The following is a 20,432-nucleotide window of genomic DNA, read 5'->3' as shown; positions in this document are numbered from 1 at the left end:
GAGATTTGCAAGATACATACGGATCTGAATGTTGCAGACCCGTTGACTAAGCCTCTTCCACGAGCAAAACATGATCAGTACCAAAACTCCATGGGCGTTAGAATCATTACTGTGTAATCTAGATTATTGGCTCTAGTGCAAGTGGGAGACTGAAGGAAATATGCCCTAGAGGCAATAATAAAGTTATTTTTTATTTCCTCATATCATGATAAATGTTTATTATTCATGCTAGTATTGTATTAACCAGAAACATAATACATGTGTGAATACATAGACAAACATAGTGTCACTAGTATGCCTCTACTTGACTAGCTCGTTAATCGAAGATGGTTAAGTTTCCTGAAGGAAATATTCCCTAGAGGCAATAATAAAGTTATTATTTATTTCCTCATATCATGATAAATGTTTATTATTCATGCTAGAATTGTATTAACCGGAAACATAATACATGTCTGAATACATAGACAAACATAGTGTCACTAGTATGCCTCTACTTGACTAGCTCGTTAATCGAAGATGGTTAAGTTTCCTAGCCATGGATATGAGTTGTCATTTGATTAACGGGATCACATCATTAGGAGAATGATGTGATTGACTTGACCCATTCCGTTAGCTTAGCACTTGATCGTTTAATTTGTTGCTATTTCTTTCTTCATGACTTATACATGTTCCTATGACTATGAGATTATGCAACTCCCGTTTACCGGTGGAACACTTTGTGTGCTACCAAACGTCACAACGTAACTGGGTGATTATAAAGGTACTCTACAGGTGTCTCCGAAGGTACTTGTTGGGTTGGCGTATTTCAAGATTAGGATTTGTCACTCCGATTGTCGGAGAGGTATCTCTGGGCCCTCTCGGTAATGCACATCACTATAAGCCTTGCAAGCATTGTGACTAATGAGTTAGTTGCGAGATGATGTATTACGGAACGAGTAAAGAGACTTGCCAGTAATGAGATTGAACTAGGTATTGAGATACCGATCGAATCTCGGGGAAGTAACATACCGATGACAAAGGGAACAACGTATGTTGTTATGCGGTTTGACCGACAAAGATCTTCGTAGAATATGTAGGAGCCAATATGAGCATCCAGGTTCCGCTATTGGTTATTGACCGGAGACGTTTCTCGGTCATGTCTACATAGTTCTCGAACCCATAGGGTCCGCACGCTTAAAGTTAGATGATGATCGGTATTATGAGTTTTGTGTTTTGATGTACCGAAGGCAGTTCGGAGTCCCGGATATGATCACGGACATGACGAGGAGTATCGAAATGGTCGAGACATAAAGATTGATATATTGGACGACTATGTTCGGATACCGAAATGGTTTCGGGGAGTTTCGGACACATACCGGAGTACCGGGGGGTTACCGGAACCCCCCGGGGAGACTAATGGGCCTATTGGGCCCTAGTGGAGAAGAGGAGGGGCGGCCAAGGGCAGCCGCGCGCCCCCTTCCCCCCCCCCCCCCCCCGTTCGAATTGGACAAGGAGGGGAGGGCGGCGCCCCTTTCCATTCCTCCTCTCTCTCCTTCCCTCTCCTCTCCTACTCCCACTTGGAAGGGGGGAGTCCTACTCCCGGTGGGAGTAGGACTCCTCATGGGTGCGCCTAGGGTGGCCGGCCCCCTCCCCCTCCTCCACTCCTTTATATACAGGGAGGGGGCATCCCTTGGAGACAACAATTGATCTCTTGATCTCTTAGCCGTGTGCGGTGCCCCCTCCACCATATTCCACCTTGATAATATCTTAGTAGTGCTTAGGCGAAGCCCTGCGTCGGTAGCATCATCATCACCATCACCATGTCGTCGTGCTGACGGAACTCTTCCTCAAAGCTCGGCTGGATCGGAGTTCGAGGGACGTCATCGAGCTGAACGTGTGCTGAACTCGGAGGTGCCGTACGTTCAGTACTCGGATCGGTCGGATTGTGAATACGTACGACTACATCAACCGCGTTGTGCTAACGCTTCCGCTTTCGGTTTACGAGGGTACGTGGACACACTCTCCCCTCTCATTGCTATGCATCACCATGATCCTGTGTGTGCGTAGGAAATTTTTTGAAATTACTATGTTTCACAACAGTGGTATCCGAGCCAGGTTTTATGCGTAGATGTTTACGCACGAATAGAACACAAGTGAGTTGTGGGCGATACAAGTCATACTGCTTACCAGCATGTCATACTTTGGTTCGGCGGTATTGTTGGATGAAGCGGCCCGGACCGACATTACGCGTACGCTTATGCGAGACTAGTTCTACCGACATGTTTTGCACACAGGTGGCTGGCAGGTGTCAGTTTCTCCAAATTTAGTTGAACCGAGTGTGGCTACGCCCGGTCCTTGAAAAGGTTAAAACAGCACTAATTTGACGAACTATCGTTGTGGTTTTGATGCGTAGCTAAGAACGGTTCTTGCTCAGCCCGTAGCAGCCACGTAAAACTTGCAACAACAAAGTAGATGACGTCTAACTTGTTTTTGTAGGGCATGTTGTGATGTGATATGGTCAAGGCATGATGCTATATTTTATTGTATGAGATGATCATGTTTTGTAACCGAGTTATCGGCAACTAGCAGGAGCCATATGGTTGTCGCTTTATTGTATGCAATGCAATCACCCTGTAATTGCTTTACTTTATCACTATGAGGTAGCGATAGTCGTAGAAGCAATAGTTGGCGAGACGACAATGATGCTACGATGGAGATCAAGGTGTCGCGCCAGTGACGATGGTGATCATGACGGTGCTTCGGAGATGGAGATCACAAGCACAAGATGATGATGGCCACATCATATCACTTATATTGATTGCATGTGATGTTTATCCTTTATGCATCTTATTTTGCTTTGATTGACGGTAGCATTATAAGATGATCTCTCACTAAATTTCAAGATAAAAGTGTTCTCCCTGAGTATGCACCATTGCCAAAGTTCGTCGTGCCGAGACACCACGTGATGATCGGGTGTGATAAGCTCTACATTCATCTACAACGGGTGCAAGCCAGTTTTGCACACGCAGAATACTCGGGTTAAACTTGACGAGCCTAGCATATGCTTATATGGCCTCGAAACACTGAGACCGAAAGGTCGAGCGTGAATCATATAGTAGATATGATCAACATAGTGATGTTCACCATTGAAAACTACTCCATCTCACGTGATGATCAGACATGGTTTAGTTGATTTGGATCACATGATCACTTAGATGATTAGAGGGATGTCTATCTAAGTGGGAGTTCTTAAGTAATATGATTAATTGAACTTAAATTTATCATGAACTTAGTACCTGATAGTATTTTGCTTGTCTATGTTGATTGTAGATAGATGGCACGTGTTGTTGTTCCGTTGAATTTTAATGCGTTCCTTGAGAAAGCAAAGTTGAAAGATGATGGTAGCAATTACACGGACTGGGTCTGTAACTTGAGGATTATCCTCATTGCTGAACAGAAGAATTATGTCCTGGAAGCACCGCTGGGTGCCAGGCCTGTTACAGATGCAACTGACGACGTTAAGAACGTCTGGCAGAGCAAAGCTGATGACTTCTCAATAGTTCAGTGTGCCATGCTTTACGGCTTGGAACCGGGACTTCAACGACATTTTGAACGTCATGGAGCATATGAGATGTTCCAGGAGTTGAAGTTAATATTTCAAGCAAATTCCCAGATTGAGAGATATGAAGTCTCCAATAAGTTCTATAGTTGCAAGATGGAGGAGAATAGTTCTGTCAGTGAGCATACACTCAAAATGTCTGGGTATAACAAGCACTTGATTCAACTGCGAGTTAATATTCCGGATGATAGTGTCATTGACAGAATTCTTCAATCACTGCCACCAAGCTACAAGAGCTTCGTGATGAACTATAATATGCAAGGGATGGATAAGACGATTCCCGAGCTCTTCGCAATGCTAAAGGCTGTGGAGGTAGAAATCAAAAAGGAGCATCAAGTGTTGATGGTCAACAAGACCACCGGTTTCAAGAAAAAGGGCAAAGGGAAGAAGAAGGGGAACTTCAAGAAGAACAGCAAACAAGTTGCTGCTCCAGAGAAGAAACCCAAGTCTAGACCTAAGCTTGAGACTGAGTGCTTCTACTGCAAGCAGACTGGACACTGGAAGCGGAACTGCCCCAAGTATTTGGCGGATAAGAAGGATGGCAAGGTGAACAAAGGTATATGTGATATACATGTTATTGATGTGTACCTTACTAGAGCTCGCAGTAGCACCTGGGTATTTGATATTGGTTCTGTTGCTAATATTTGCAACTCGAAACAGGGACTACGGATTAAGCAAAGACTGGCTAAGGACGAGGTGACAATGCACGTGGGAAATGGTTCCAAAGTCGATGTGATCGCCGTCGGCACGCTACCTCTACATCTACCTTCGGGATTAGTTTTACACCTGAATAATTGTTATTTGGTGCTAGCGTTGAGCATGAACATTATATCTGGATCTTGTTTGATGCGAGACGGTTATTCATTTAAATCTAAGAATAATGGTTGTTCTATTTATATGAGTAATATCTTTTATGGTCATGCACCCTTGAAGAGTGGTCTATTTTTGTTGAATCTCGAAAGTAGTGATACACATATTCATAATGTTGAAGCCAAAAGATGCAGAGTTGATAATGATACTGCAACTTATTTGTGGCACTGCCGTTTGGGTCATATTGGTGTAAAGCGCATGAAGAAACTCCATACTGATGGACTTTTGGAATCACTTGATTATGAATCACTTGGTACTTGCGAACCATGCTTCATGGGCAAGATGACTAAAACCCTGTTCTCCGAAACTATGGAGTGAGCAACTGATTTGTTGGAGATCATACATACTGATGTATGTGGTCCAATGAATGTTGAGGCTCGCGGCGGGTATCGTTATTTTCTATCCTTCACAGATGATTTGAGCAGATATGGGTATATCTACTTAACGAAACATAAGTCTGAAACATTTGAAAAGTTCAAAGAATTTCAGAGTGAAGTGGAAAATCATCGTAACAAGTAAATAAAGTTTCTACGATCTGATCGTGGAGGAGAATATTTGAGTTACGAGTTTGGTCTACATTTGAAACAATGCGGAATAGTTTTGCAACTCACGCCACCCGGAACACCACAGCGTAATGGTGTGTCCGAACGTCGTAATCGTACTTTACTAGATATGGTGCGATCTATGAGGTCTCTTACTGATTTACCGGAACAACACAGCAGCAAATGAAGGAGTCTGGATGTAGGAGTTCATATCCGATCTAGGTGTCATACCTAGTGCATCGGGTCCAATGAAAATCTTTTGTGACAATACTGGTGCAATTGCCTTGGCAAAGGAATCCAGATTTCACAACAGGACCAAGCACATCAAGAGACGCTTCGATTCCATCCGGGACCAAGTCCAGGTGGGAGACATAGAGATTTGCAAGATACATACGGATCTGAATGTTGCAGACCCGTTGACTAAGCCTCTTCCACGACCAAAACATGATCAGCACCAAAACTCCACGGGTGTTAGAGTCATTACTGTGTAATCTAGATTATTGACTCTAGTGCAAGTGGGAGACTGAAGGAAATATGCCCTAGAGGCAATAATAAAGTTATTATTTATTTCTGCATATCATGATAAATGTTTATTATTCATGCTAGAATTGTATTAACCGGAAACATAATACATGTGTGAATACATAGACAAACATAGTGTCACTAGTATGCCTCTACTTGACTAGCTCGTTAATCGAAGATGGTTAAGTTTCCTAGCCATGGATATGAGTTGTCATTTGATTAACGGGATCACATCATTAGGAGAATGATGTGATTGACTTGACCCATTCCGTTAGCTTAGCACTTGATCGTTTAGTATGTTGCTATTTCTTTCTTCATGACTTATACATGTTCCTATGACTATGAGATTATGCAACTCCCGTTTACCGGAGGAACACTTTGTGTGCTACCAAACATCACAACGTAACTGGGTGATTATAAAGGTACTCTACAGGTGTCTCTGAAGGTACTTGTTCGGTTGGCGTATTTCGAGATTAGGATTTGTCACTCCGATTGTCGGAGAGGTATCTCTGGGCCCTCCCGGTAATGCACATCACTATAAGCCTTGCAAGCATTGTGACTAATGAGTTAGTTGCGAGATGATGTATTACGGAACGAGTAAAGGGACTTGCCGGTAACGAGATTGAACTAGGTATTGAGATACCGACGAGTCTCTTTACTCGTTCCGTAGTGCATCATCCCGCAACTAACTCATTAGTCACATTGCTTGCAAGGCTTATAGTGATGTGCATTACCGAGAGGGCCCAGAGATACCTCTTCGACAATCGGAGTGACAAATCCTAATCTCGAAATACGCCAACCCAACAAGTACCTTCGGAGACACCTGTAGAGCACCTTTATAATCACCCAGTTACGTTGTGACGTTTGGTAGCACACAAAGTGTTCCTCCGGTATTCGGGAGTTGCATAATCTCATAGTCATAGGAACATGTATAAGTCATGAAGAAAGCAATAGCAACATACTAAATGATCAACTGCTAAGCGAACCAAATGGGTCAAGTCAATCACATCATTCTCTAATGATGTGATCCCGTTAATCAAATGACAACTCATGTCTATGGCTAGGAAACTTAACCATCTTTAATTCAACGAGCTAGTCAAGTAGAGGCATACTAGTGACACTCTGTTTGTCTATGTATTCAGACATGTACTAAGTTTCTGGTTAATACAATTCTAGCATGAATAATAAACATTTATCATGAAATAAGGAAATAAATAATAACTTTATTATTGCCTCTAGGGCATATTTCCTTCAGTCTCCCACTTGCACTAGAGTCAATAATCTAGTTCACATCGGCATGTGATTTAACACCAATATTTCACATCACCATGTGATTAACACCCATAGTTCACATCGCCATTTGACCAACACTCAAAGGGTTTACTAGAGTCAGTAATCTAGTTCACATCGCCATGTGATTAACACCCAAAGAGTACTAAGGTGTGATCATGTTTTGCTTGTGAGAGAAGTTTAGTCAACGGGTCTGCCAAATTCAGATCCGTATGTATTTTGCAAATTTCTATGTCTACAATGCTTTGCACGGAGCTACTTTAGCTAATTGCTCCCACTTTCAATATGTATCCGGATTTTGACTTAGAGTCATCCAGATCGGTGTCAAAGCTTGCATCGACGTAACTCTTTACGACTAACTCTTTATCACCTCCATAACCGAGAAATATTTCCTTAGTCCTCTAAGGATAATTTTAACCGCTGTCCAATGATCTACTCCTAGATCAAAATTGTACTCCCTTGCCAAATTTAGGGCAGGGTATACAATAGGTCTGGTACACAACATGGCATACTTTATAGAACCTATGGCTGAGGCATAGGGAATGACTTTCATTCTCTCTCTATCTTCTGCCATGGTCGGGCTTTGAGTCTTACTCAACTTCACACCTTGCAACACAGGCAAGAATTCTTTATTTGATTGTTCCATTTTGAACTACTTCAAAAACTTGTCAAGGTATGTACTCATTGAAAAACTTATCAAGCATCTTGATTTATCTTTATAGATCTTGATGCTCAATATGTAAGCAGCTTCACCGAGGTCTTTCTTTGAAAAACTCCTTTCAAATATTTCTTTATGCTTTCCAGAAATTTCTACATCATTTCCGATCAACAATATGTCATTCACACATACTTATTAGAAAGGTTGTAGTGCTCCCACTCACTTTCTTGTAAATACAGGCTTCACCGCAAGTCTGTATAAAACTATATGCTTTGATCAACTCATCAAAGCGTATATTCCAACTCCGAGATGCTTGCACCAGTCCAAAGATGGATCGCTGGAGCTTTGCACACTTTGTTAGCACCTTTAGGATAGACAAAACCTTGTGGTTGCATCATATACAACTCTTCTTTAAAAAATCCATTAAGGAATGCAGTTTTGTTTATCCATTTGCCAGATTTCATAAAATGCAGCAATTGCTAACATGATTCGGACAAACTTACGCATCGCTACGAGTGAGAAAACCTCATCGTAGTCAATAGCTTGAACTTGTCGAAAACCTTTTGCGACAATTCGAGCTTTGTAGATAGTAACACTACTATCAGCGTCCGTCTTCCTCTTTAAGATCCATTTATTTTCTATGGCTTGCCGATCATCGGGCAAGTCAACCAAAGTCCATACTATGTTCACATACATGGATCCCATCTCAGATTTCATGGCCTCAAGCCATTCGCGGAATCTGGGCTCATCATCGCTTCCTCATAGTTCGTAGGTTCATCATGGTCAAGTAACATGAACTCCAGAATAGGATTACCGTACTACTCTGGTGTGGAACGTACTCTGGTTGACCTACGAGGTTCGGTAGTAACTTGATCCGAAGCTTCATGATCATCATCATTAACTTCCTCACTAATTGGTGTAAGCATCACTTGAACTGATTTCAGTGAAGAAATACTTTCCAATTCGGGAGAAGGTACAATTACCTCATCAAGTTCTACCTTCCTCCCACTCACTTCTTTCGAGAGAAACTCCTTCTCCAGAAAGGATCCATTCTTTGCAACAAAGATCTTGCCTTTGGATCTGTGATAGAAGGTGTACCCAACAGTTTCCTTTGGGTATTCTATGATGACACATTTCTCCGATTTGGGTTCGAGCTTATCAGGTTGAAACTTTTTCACATAAGCATCACCGCCCCAAACTTTAAGAAACGACAGCTTAGGTTTCTTGCCAAACCACAGTTCATATGGTGTCGTCTCAACGGATTTAGATGGTGCCCTATTTAACGTGAATGCAACTGTCTCTAATGCATAACCCCAAAACATAGTGGTGAATCGGTAAGAGACATCATAAATCGCACCATATCTAATAAAGTACGGTTATGACGTTCGGACACACCATTACGCTGTGGTGTTCCAGGTGGCGTGAGTTGCGAAACTATTCCACATTGTTTTAAATGAATATCAAACTCGTAACTCAAATATCCTCCACGATCAGATTGTAGAAACTTTATTTTCTTGTTACGATGATTTTCCACTTTACTCTAAAATTCTTTGAACTTTTCAAATGTTTCAGACTTATGTTTCATCAAGAAGATATACCCATATCTGCTCAAATCATCTGTGAAGGTCAGAAAATAACGATACACGCCACGAGCCTCAACACTCATCGGACCGCATACATCAGTATGTATTATTTCCAATAAGTCAGTTGCTCGCTCCATTTTTCCGGAGAACGGAGTCTCAGTCATCTTGCCCATGAGGCATGGTTCGCAAGCATCAAGTGATTCATAATCAAGTGATTCCAAAAGCCCATCAGCATGGAGTTTCTTCATGCGCTTCACACCAATATGACCTAAACGGCAGTGCCATAAATAAGGTGCACTATCATTATTAACTTTGCATCTTTTGGCTTCAATATTATGAATATGTGTATCACTACGATTGAGATTCAATAAACCATTTATATTGAGCGTATGACCATAGAAGGTTTTATTCATGTAAATAGAACAACAATTATTCTTTGACTTAAATGAATAATCGTATTGCAATAAACATGATCCAATCATATTCATGCTCAACGCAAAACAGCAAATAACATTTATTTAGGTTCAACACTAATCCCGAAGGTAGACGGAGTGTGCGATGGTGATCTTATCAACCTTGGAATCACTTCCAACACACATCGTCACCTCGCCCTTAACTAGTCTCTGTTTATTTTGCAACTCCCGTTTTGAGTTACTACTCTTAGCAATTGAACTAGTATCAAATACGAGGGGTTGCTATAAACACTACTAAAGTCCACATTAATAACATGTATATCAAATATACCTTTGTTCATTTTGCCATCCTTCTTATCCGGCAAGTATCTAGGGGTAGTTCCACTTCCAGTGACCATTTCCTTTTGTCGGAGTAAATAGCCACGGGTAGCCTAACCAACTGCCCCTGGCTCTTCAGAAAATTATCAGGCCATTTGGACCTTCAAACATTTCAAGCATTGGGCCGCCTTCCCTGGCCGGCTACCTCTGAAGCCGACTCTCGGAAGGCGACCCAGCCTCAACAACCTCCCCCCCCCCCAGGATAACCATGGGGTGGCCGACTCCAGGAAGCCGGCCATAGAGGATGCCGACTTCTCGGAGCCGGCCACGAAGAACGCCGACTCCAAGAAGCCGGCCAAGACCGCAACCACCCAAACTACACCCACATAACGGTGACAAGACGGGGTGTGGCCACAGTGCGGCCCACTACCCCCGAAGCCCGAGGCAGGCATGGCCACAGGACGCCGTACGGGACGGCCATCTCCCGTCCAGCTCGGCACTGTAGCCATGCTGGCCTCAACGTCACCCACGACAGACGCCAGTACGGCCCATGGGCGGCGGGCCCCTTTAGCCAGAGAGAGGCGCGAAGGCGGCCCGGCCTCCCCTAGTTGGCCAGGGGCGTAGCCGGCCCCCAGAAGCCGGCTACCCCCTCCCTCGAAGCATGTGCCACATTAAGGAGACAAGAAGAGGTAAGGCTACAGTGAGAGCCCCCGAGGCGGCACACTGTAGCCACGCTTACCTCGACGAAGCGCTCGTCATCAGGGACGAGGCTACAGTAAGCAGCCGCCGACAAGACCCTAGGCGGTCGGGCCGGCCTGTCGACCCAGGGGCCGGTAGCCGGCGGGACCCACCAGTCGGCGGGCCCCAACGGCCGGCGGAGAAGCCGGAGAGCGTAGACACTAACGGCTGGGACCAGCGCCCAGTCGGATTACAATTGTACCCCCGGGGGTAGGCCTATATAAACCCCCCGGGACACCCATGCAAAGGGTTGGCTTCTTAGAGTTACACACACACCATAGAGAGAGGGAAGCAAGAACTAGCCTTGTTCTTCTTCTCCCTTGAACCCAACAGCTCTAGGAGCATTTGTAGCTACTCTTTCTGATCTAGTGATCATGCGGAGACCCCGCAGAGCAGGACTAGGGGTGTTATCTCCTTGGAGAGCCCCGAACCTGGGTAAGATTCGCCGGCGTGCATGTCTTCGCCTCATTCCGTTTCCAGGCACCGGCGACGTCTTACTGGCACCCACTATGATAAGCCATCCGTTGGCATATGTCGCACCTACCACCCGACATTTGGCGCCCACCATGGGGCCAGGTGCACCGTCGTCCGGAGACCTGTTCTGGACGGGAACCCTCTTCCTCCCCCGCGAGCGCAGCCAGCCTGCTGCGCCCGATGGCATTTGCCTCGACGCGCTGCAAGGCGTCGACGACGCCTGCGCGGCGAGCTGCCTCGCCGATCTTCTCGGCGAGACTCGCATCTCCGACGAGCCCGTGTCCGACGCGGGCACGGACAACCCCGAGAGCCGCCTTGTCAGCCTCCTCGACCAGCTTCACGTCTCTAGCGAGCCCGCTGCAGATGTGGAGTCGATCGGCTCCACCGACCCGATGCTCATCGACTCCGACACGGCATCGCTCGACGCATACCCCTCCGACGTGGTGGTCTTCGACGATCCTCTCCCTCGAGCTGACAGCAGCAGCAGCGCTATCACCGAAGTGTTGGTCATCAGCCACGTCGCCAACTCGGGCGAGAATGCCCACGACGCCCTGCAAGCGGCAATGCACGACCTCTCCGTCCCCATCCCGGCCGACGCCGACGCCGAGATCCTGGAGGCACGCCGCCTCGCCCTCATCGCGGAAGGCCAGAAGATAGCCTCCATGAGACGCCTCACCGAGGCCCACCAGCGCGAAGTCGACCGCGTCGCCTTCGGTACGCCGCCGCCTAGCGGGCCGAGCCGAGCCGGCTTAGTCCAGAAGCGCGGCGCGGCTATTGCCAGCATGCTGGGGGCAGATCGCCCCGTCTACGCCACCCCGCTTGAGAATCTGCGAGCCGCTCAGGCGGCCGCTGAAGAGTTAAATGGGCTGGGAGCCGATGAGCTCCCCTACATGACGAGGCGGATCCAGCAGCTGATCGACGCGGCTGCAGAACGGCATGAAGCCGGTGCCCGCACTGATAGCCATCCCCCGCGCCGAGAGCACGCCGCTACGTCTCGCTCGCCGACTGCGAGCAGCGCCCGCCAGAAGAAAGACAAGGAGCCGGCTGCTAGCCGCAGCCGAACTCATATCACCATCGAGCGCGACGCGGAAGGCCGCCCTCGAGCGGTGGAGCGCCAAGGAAACCTGCCTCCTCACCCGCCTCGAAGAGAGAGACGTCTCACCCCGCCACCTGTCACGCACCCGACTCTTGGCGACCGACTCGGCCGCCGAGAAGGAGTCGGCGAGAACGACGCCCGCCACCGGATCGACCGCCTTGCTCGATCCTTGGCGTTAGAAGAAGAAGACGATGTCGGCCCGCCATGCTTTGGCCCCCGCATCCGCGACGAGCCCTTCCCCAAAGGGTTCTCGCTCCCCAGAGACACGCCCAAGTACAACGGCTCCGTCAAGCCGGAAGATTGGCTCATCGACTAATCCACTGCTGTCAGCATAGCCAACGGCAATCGGCGCGTGGCCATAAAGTACGTCCCCCTCATGCTGCAAGGCACGTCACGCACATGGCTCAACAGCCTCAAGCCCTACAGCATCAACAGCTGGCTGGACTTCACGGAAGTCTTCGTCCGCAACTTCACCAGCACGTACAAGCGGCCTCCCAAGCCTCGCCAACTCTCCCTGTGCGTCCAAGGACCCAATGAGTCGACCCGCGACTACCTCACGCGGTGGGCCGAGCTCCGCAACTCCTGCGAGGGGGTGCACGAGGTTCAGGCCATCGAGTACTTCACCGCCGGGTGCTGAGAGGGCACCCTTCTCAAGCATCGACTCCTCTACGACGAGCCGGCAACCCTCGACGAACTGCTGGTCATCGCAGACAAGTACGCCACGGCCGACTCCTCGATGAAGACCGAGCTGCGAGTAGACGCCTCTGGGAAGGTGATTGCTCCGGCTCCCAAGACGCCGGCTGGCGACTCCAATCGGCGCCCCTATCAGAACGATCACAAGCGCAAGGCCCCCATGCCGACTTCCACCAGTCGGCAGGTGGCCACAGTTGAAGATGAGCAGCCCGAAGAGCGGCCTGCTCCCAAGAAGAAGGGTGGCAGGCCGGCTTGGCAGCCGGCTTTCTCTTACGAGCAGACTCTCGACGCCACCTGCAAGTTCCACAGCGGCGCGAAGCCGTCCAACCACACAACCCGAAAATGCCACTGGCTCACGCGAATCTCCAAGGCCGAAGGGTTGTTGCCGCCTCCGCCTCCCGGCCCGCCGCCTCCAGCCCCCCAGCAGCCGGCGGCTCGGCCGGCAGTCGAAGCCATCCAAGACGAGTTCTGTCGGGGATATACCCCGCGGTATGACCCGGCCGGAATTATGATCCGGCCGGACTTGGCACTTCACCGTGACCCGCCGGAGGACTGGCAACTCACGGGTCTGGCGGCCCACTGCCAGACGACTCACGAGCCAGACGACTCACGGATGGCCCCGACGACGGGTCAGATAGAAGACTAGGCCCAAGGCCCAGAAGGCCGGCTCATGTGATGATGGGCCGGCTTAAGAAGAAAGGGATGACGAATATTTCCTTTACGAGGAAGCAAGACCCGGACTTGTAATTAACTTGTAAGAGAAGATAGACTAGTCCTAGTCCTACTAGGACTCCACATGTAACCCGCCCCTCTAACTTATATAAGGAGGGGCAGGCACCCCAAAGAGGGAAAAAGAAACAATCTCTAGGGCTAGACACCGAGAGCCGGTTCCCGGCGACTCTCTCATGAGCATAATGAGACCTAGCCTCAAATAGCACGTAGGGTTGTTACCGGATGATGTTTCCCGGGGCCCGAAGCTGTCTAAACCCTTGTCTTGTGCGTTGATCCGCCCTGCGTCTCTCATCCCAATCAACCCCTCTCAAGCTACTACATAGATGCGCTAGCCTCACGACTAAGTCCTCACACCTAGGACATCTGACGTGTCAATTCCACGACAAGTTCCCTGAAGAGCACGCCGCCTACGTCGTCTTCACCAGCCAAGCCGATGACAAGCGTAGCCGGCGCCGTCAGCATCGAGAGGTCAATGCAGTCGCCTCTAGCGCTCCCGAGTTCATGCACTGGTCAGAGAAGCCAATCAGCCGGAGCCAGGCCGACCACCCAGAGGTGATGCCATCCCCTGGCTCCTATGCACTGGTCTTGGATGTTACCCTCGAGATGGAGAGGCGAGCTGCCCGATTCTCCCGCGTCCTGATAGATGGCGGAAGCAGTATCAATATAGTGTACCGCGATACCATGGAGAAGCTGAACATCAAGGCGAAGCAGCTTATGCCAAGCCGAACCGTGTTCCATGGTATCGTCCCCGGCTTGTCCTGCTCCCCAATCGGCAAGATTAAAATGGATGTTCTCTTCGGAGACAAAGATCATTTTCGCCGAGAAGCGATCTGGTTCGAAGTAGTGGATCTGGAGAGCCCCTACCATGCTTTGCTTGGCCGACCTGCTCTGGCCAAGTTCATGGGTGTGCCCCACTACGCCTACCTGAAGATGAAGATGCCGAGCTCGAAGGGGATCATCACGGTAGCCGGCGATTACAAGAAGTCCATCGAGTGCGCCATGGCCAGTAGCCGGTTGGCCGAGTCCCTCGTGGTGGCAGAAGAGAAGAAGATGCTGGAGCGGGTTGTGGCCATGGCCGGCAAGCAGCCGGCCCTGTCCCCCAACCCCAAAGATTGTGATGCGCAGGGCTCCTTCCAGCCTGCCAAAGAGACGAAGAAGATACCTCTGGACCCGGAGAATCCGGAGAGATTCGCTATCATTGGGGCGAACTTGGACAGTAAATAGGAAGGCGAGCTCGTCGACTTCCTCCGTGAGAATCGAGACATTTTTGCATGGTCCCCAAAGGACATGCCGGGTGTCCCGAAGGATTTTGCCGAGCACATATTACATGTCCGAGCCAACGCGAAGCCGGTCAAGCAACCCCTCCGCCGACTGTCAGAAGAGAAGCGAAAAATCGTGGGAGAAGAGATAGCCCGACTCCTTGCCGCTGGCTTTATCATGGAAGTGTTTCTTCCAGAATGGCTTGCCAACCTAGTTTTGGTTCTGAAGAAGAATAACAAGTGGCGTATGTGTATAGACTACACCAGCCTGAACAAGGCCTGCCCAAAGGATCCGTTTGCTTTGCCACGGATTGACCAAGTGATAGACTCCACAGCCGGATGCGAGCTGTTGAGTTTTTTGGACGCCTACTCGGGGTACCATCAGATCAAGTTGGACCCAGCAGACCGCCTGAAGACTGCCTTCATCACACCATTTGGAGCTTTCTGCTACCTGACTATGACATTCGGCTTGAGGAATGCCGGTGCCACTTTTCAGCGTTGCATGCAGAAATGCCTCTTGAAACAACTCGGCAGAAATGCCCACGTCTATGTAGACGACATTGTGGTGAAGACAGAGAAGCGCGGCACCCTGCTAGAAGACCTCAAGGAAACGTTCGCCAACTTGCGCCGATTCCAAATCAAGCTCAACCCCGAGAAGTGCGTGTTCGGAGTACCAGCCGGCCAGCTGCTAGGCTTCCTGGTCTCTGAACGCGGCATCGAGTGCAACCCCGTGAAGATCAAGGCCATCGAGAGGATGGAGATTCCTACCAAATTGCGAGACGTGCAGAAGTTCACTGGGTGCTTGGCCTCCCTAAATCGCTTCATCAGCCGGCTAAGAGAGAAGGCTCTCCCCCTGTACCAACTGATGAAAAAGTCCACTCACTTCGAGTGGAATGACCAAGCCGACCAAGCATTCCATGAGCTGAAGAAGATGCTGACTACCCCACCTGTCCTGGCGGCGCCGACTGAGAAGGAGCCCATGCTCCTCTACATTGCCGCGACCAGCCGAGTGGTCAGTACAGTTGTTGTGGTCCAGCGCCCAGAAGAAGGCCGAGCCCAGCTAGTCCAGAGGCCGGTGTACTATCTAAGCAAAGTGCTATCCAGCTCAAAGCAGAACTACCCGCACTACCAGAAGATGTGCTATGGGGTGTACTTCGCCGCCAAGAAACTGAAGCCCTACTTCCAAGAGCACCCCATCACGGTCGTGTGCACCGCCCCGCTCGCCGAGATCATAGGCAGCCGGGATGCATCCGGCCGGGTGGCTAAATGGGCCATTGCACTGGCGCCCTACACGATCTTCTACCAACCCCGCACCGCCATCAAGTCCAAAGCATTGGCCGACTTCCTCGTCGACTGGGCCGAGACCCAGTACCTACCGCCGGCTCCCAACTCTACCCATTGGCGGATGCACTTTGACGGGTCCAAGATGCGCACCGGCTTGGGAGCCGGAATCGTCCTCACCTCTCCCAAAGGCGACAAGCTCAAGTACACGCTGCAGATCCACTTCGCCGCCTCCAACAACGTGGCCGAGTACGAGGCGCTCGTACATGGGCTCCGGCTGGCCAAAGAACTCGGCATACGCCGGATCCTGTGTTACGGCGACTCGGACTTGGTGGTCCAGCAGTCGTCTGGCGACTGGGATGCCAAGGACGCGAACATGGCGAGCTATCGATTCCTCGTCCAGCAGATCAGCGGGTACTTCGAAGGGTGCGAGTTCCTTCACGTGCCAAGGGCCGACAACGACCAAGCAGATGCCCTAGCACGGATCGGCTCCACCCGACAAGCCATACCGACTGGCGTCTCCCTCCAGCGCCTCCTCAAGCCGTCCATCAAGCCATCTCCAGAGTCGGACTCTATCTTCGTGCCGCCTGTGCCAGATGCAGCCGGATCCGACTGGAGGAACCCCGCAGGCGGCACGGGGACTTCGACAATTGGCCCGGGGACTTCAGAACCCGGCCCGGGGACTGCAGCAGTCGGCCCGGGGACTGCAGCAACGCAAGAAGCGGTGGCCGACTCCAACTCCACGCCACCCAACCCACCCACCCGAGTCATGGTGGCTACGCTAATAGAAGAAGAAGTCACAGCTCCTTCATGGGCCCAGCCCATCCTCAAGTTCCTAGTCAGCAGAGAGCTGCCGGCTGATGAGATCTCAGCAAGACTAGTGCAACGACGAGCTGGAGCATATGCAATAATCAACAGAGAGCTTGTGAAGCGCAGCGTCACTGGGGTCTTCCAGCGCTGTGTCGAGCCAGAAAAAGGAGTGGCAATCCTCAAGGATATCCACCAAGGCGAATGCGGCCACCACGCAGCCTCAAGATCACTTGTGGCCAAAGCTTTCCGCCATGGTTTCTTTTGGCCGACTGCCTTGGAAGATGCCAAAGAGATAGTCAAGAGCTGCAGAGGATGCCAAGTCTTTAGTTCCAAGCAACACCTGCCGGCTTCTGCACTCAAGACCATTCCCCTCACCTGGCCCTTTGCCGTCTGGGGACTGGACATGGTGGGCCCTTTCAAGACAGCCCGCGGCGGCTTGACACATCTACTTGTCGCTGTGGACAAGTTCACAAAGTGGATCGAAGCAAAGCCGGTCAAGAAGCTGAACGGGCCGACTGCCGTGACATTCATCACTGACATCACTACTCGGTACGGCGTGCCGCACAGCATCATCACCGACAACGGCATGAACTTTGCCAAGGGAGCACTGGCACGTTTCTGCGCGACGCAGGGCATCCGACTGGACTTAGCGTCCGTTGCCCACCCGCAGTCAAACGGCCAGGTCGAGCGAGCAAATGGACTCATCCTCTCCGGCATCAAGCCTCGACTGGTTGTACCACTGGAGCGATCGGCCGGCTGCTGGCTCGATGAGCTGCCGGCTGTCCTCTGGAGTCTGCGCACTACACCCAACAAGTCAACCGGCTTCACTCCGTTCTTCCTTGTATATGGTGCTGAGGCTGTCATCCCAACCGACATCGAGTTCGACTCGCCTCGGATCACCATGTACACGGAGGCGGAGGCCAAGGAAGCAAGAGAAGACGGCGTCGACCTACTAGAAGAAGGCCGGCTGTTAGCACTCAGCCGGTCCGCCATCTACCAGCAAGGGCTGCGCCGCTACCACAACCGAAAGGTCATGCCAAGATCCTTCCAAGAGGGCGACCTTGTGCTTCGGCTGATCCAGCAAACAGCCGGCCAGCACAAGCTCTCGGCCCCTTGGGAAGGCCCCTTCGTCATCAGCAAGGCACTAGGCAACGACTCCTACTACCTGATCGACGCGCAAAAACCAAGAGCACGCAAGAGAGACGACTCCGGCAAGGAGTCGGAGCGACTATGGAACACGAACCTCCTGAGAAGATTTTACAGTTGAAAGCAGTATGTATCATGCTACCCTTTTTGTATTAAGTACGAACCAACAGGCCCCCCAAACAGAACTCGGGGACTGCCTTTATTTATCTATGAATGACGAGTGTCATATCCATGAATGTATCATTACATCTGATTTCTTGTCTGGCACCGGGTTCGACTAGTCGGCCCGGGGACTGGCCGCCTTGAGCTATATTAAAAGTTCTACCTGAAGTCAGACAAGTAGTGTGCCGGCTCCCGAGTCCTCTCTTGTTGAAAGTCGCAGCTCGAAGAACCGACTGTCCGACTAGCAAGAGACAAGACAGAAAGGATGCCCACACGAAAAACGGCTAAGGACTAACGAACTTATATAGCAAAAAGACGGCCTCCAACCACGTTTGCCGGCTGTCAGAACAGCCGGCTGGCCGGCTTCCTAAACACTTAGCTCTAATCCAACAAAGCTAGAGTACTTGCCCTCCCAATCGGCCAAGCACTTCCCCAGCAACAGATTGCAGAGCAACTGTCTGTCTGGGGAGGCGGCAACCAAGGGAGGGCGGCAAAGGAAATAGCAGAAGGATGAAAAGCAAAGAACAAGGAAAAGCCAAATGCACACATAAGTTATATATACATATAAAGCCCCCAACAGGCCGGCAATCGACGTAGTTCGAATACACCCCCAGTGGGTGGAATTGTGCAGACTTAACAAAATATTGTTCCAAAAGTGACAAGACAGGAAAACAAAAGATAGCAGACTAGACTAAGGCGCGGTGCGGGAGCCAGGCTGGTCGGTGGAGATGGCGTCGCCGGCTGAAGGAGTGGCCGGCTAGCGGGTCTCGGCTTGGTCACCACCAGTGGCGGGCGACGCACCCGCGCGTGACGTGGTGCTGGAGGCGCGGTCAGGAGGAGGCTGGTCGGCCGCTCCACCATCCGGCTCGGCGTCTTCACCCTCCTCCTCCTCCTCGCCCTCGTCGCTGGAGTCGATCTCCTCCGCCGAGTCTTCACCGTCTGCCGAGTTCAGCCCGAACCACTCCTCCGGCTGGGCGACACCGTTGTCATCTACCTCAGGGGCGAACACGCTGGTGTCGGTGTAGTCGGCGATCGCCGAAGCCCGCCGGATGATAGCCGGCCGCGCCGGCTCCAGCTCCGTGTCGGCTTGCTGCCGCCAGGTAGCCAGCTGATCCAGGCTCAGGCCGGGGTACCAGGCCTTGACGAACTCCAGCGCCCGCCTGGCGCCGGACCGAGCCGCCGAGGTCTTCCAGGCTTCGAAGCGACCAACCGCCACCTCCAGCCAGTTGGCAGTCCGACTGGGGGTGCGGGGAACCGCCACGCCGGGCCAGAGGGCGGCCAATACTTGCGCCCCGGCACGCTGAAGCCGGCGGAGCAGTCAGTGAGCCGGCTGGAGACGGGCCTGGATCGCCAAGAGCTGCTCCTCCAGCGAACGGCCAGCGGTCGGTGCAATCTCGAAGCCAGCCTGCCTTCGCGCTTGGCGGCGGGCCTCGATGATCTGGTTGGTGGCGGTAGAGGAGCCAGGGAAGTACTCTGTGCAAGAAAGAAAGAGAAAGAAGAGAAAACACCAAATCAGAAAACGAGCCAAAAGCGGCAGACGGCAAGAAAGGACGAAGAAGTAGGCGGCTTACCGTCAACCAGATCTTCGATCTGACCATAGCCAGTGATCAGAGTCTGCCTAGCTTTAGCCCAGCCAGCTCCTTCTGTCTCGTACTCGGCCTGGAGGGCGGCTTCGCGGTCCTGCACCGCCTTCAGAGCCGCCTTGTGGCCCTCCTCCTGGTCGGCCAACTTCTTGGCCAGGCGGTCGCGTTCCTGCACCAAGGCGGCAAGCTCGGCCTCCTTGACACGAAGGGCAGTCTGAGACTCTCCCAGTTGTGCCCTCAGATCGGCGTTGGCCGCTGCAGAGATGGCAGAAAAAGAAGAAACAATAAGAGGAAGTCGTCAAGGAAGATCCGACCCGACTGCTCAGCAGTCGGCCCGAATCTCGGGGACTACACCCAGTGGGTGCGCTGATGCGCCCCCACGTGAGAAAAAGAACAAAGCACTTACCCCGGCTCTCAGTTAGGTCGGCGGTCTTCTGGTTCAGCTCCCAAGCCTGGGAGTTGAAGGCGGCCGCACGAAGATTGTGGTAGTCCTGCAAGATAGGCAGAAGATCGAAGTAAGAACAAGAATAGCAAAGCCAAATCCACTAAGAAGTTCCAAGCCGCCTGCTCAGCAGCCAACTCAGAACTCGGGGACTACACCCAGTGGGTGCGCTGAAGCGCCCCCACGGAAGAAACCAAGATCAAGAAGAAACCAAGATGAAGA

This window comes from Aegilops tauschii, chromosome 5, assembly GCF_002575655.3.
Source record: "Aegilops tauschii subsp. strangulata cultivar AL8/78 chromosome 5, Aet v6.0, whole genome shotgun sequence".
In the NCBI taxonomy this organism is placed as follows: Eukaryota; Viridiplantae; Streptophyta; class Magnoliopsida; order Poales; family Poaceae; genus Aegilops; species Aegilops tauschii.
This window is presented reverse-complemented; position numbering follows the sequence as displayed.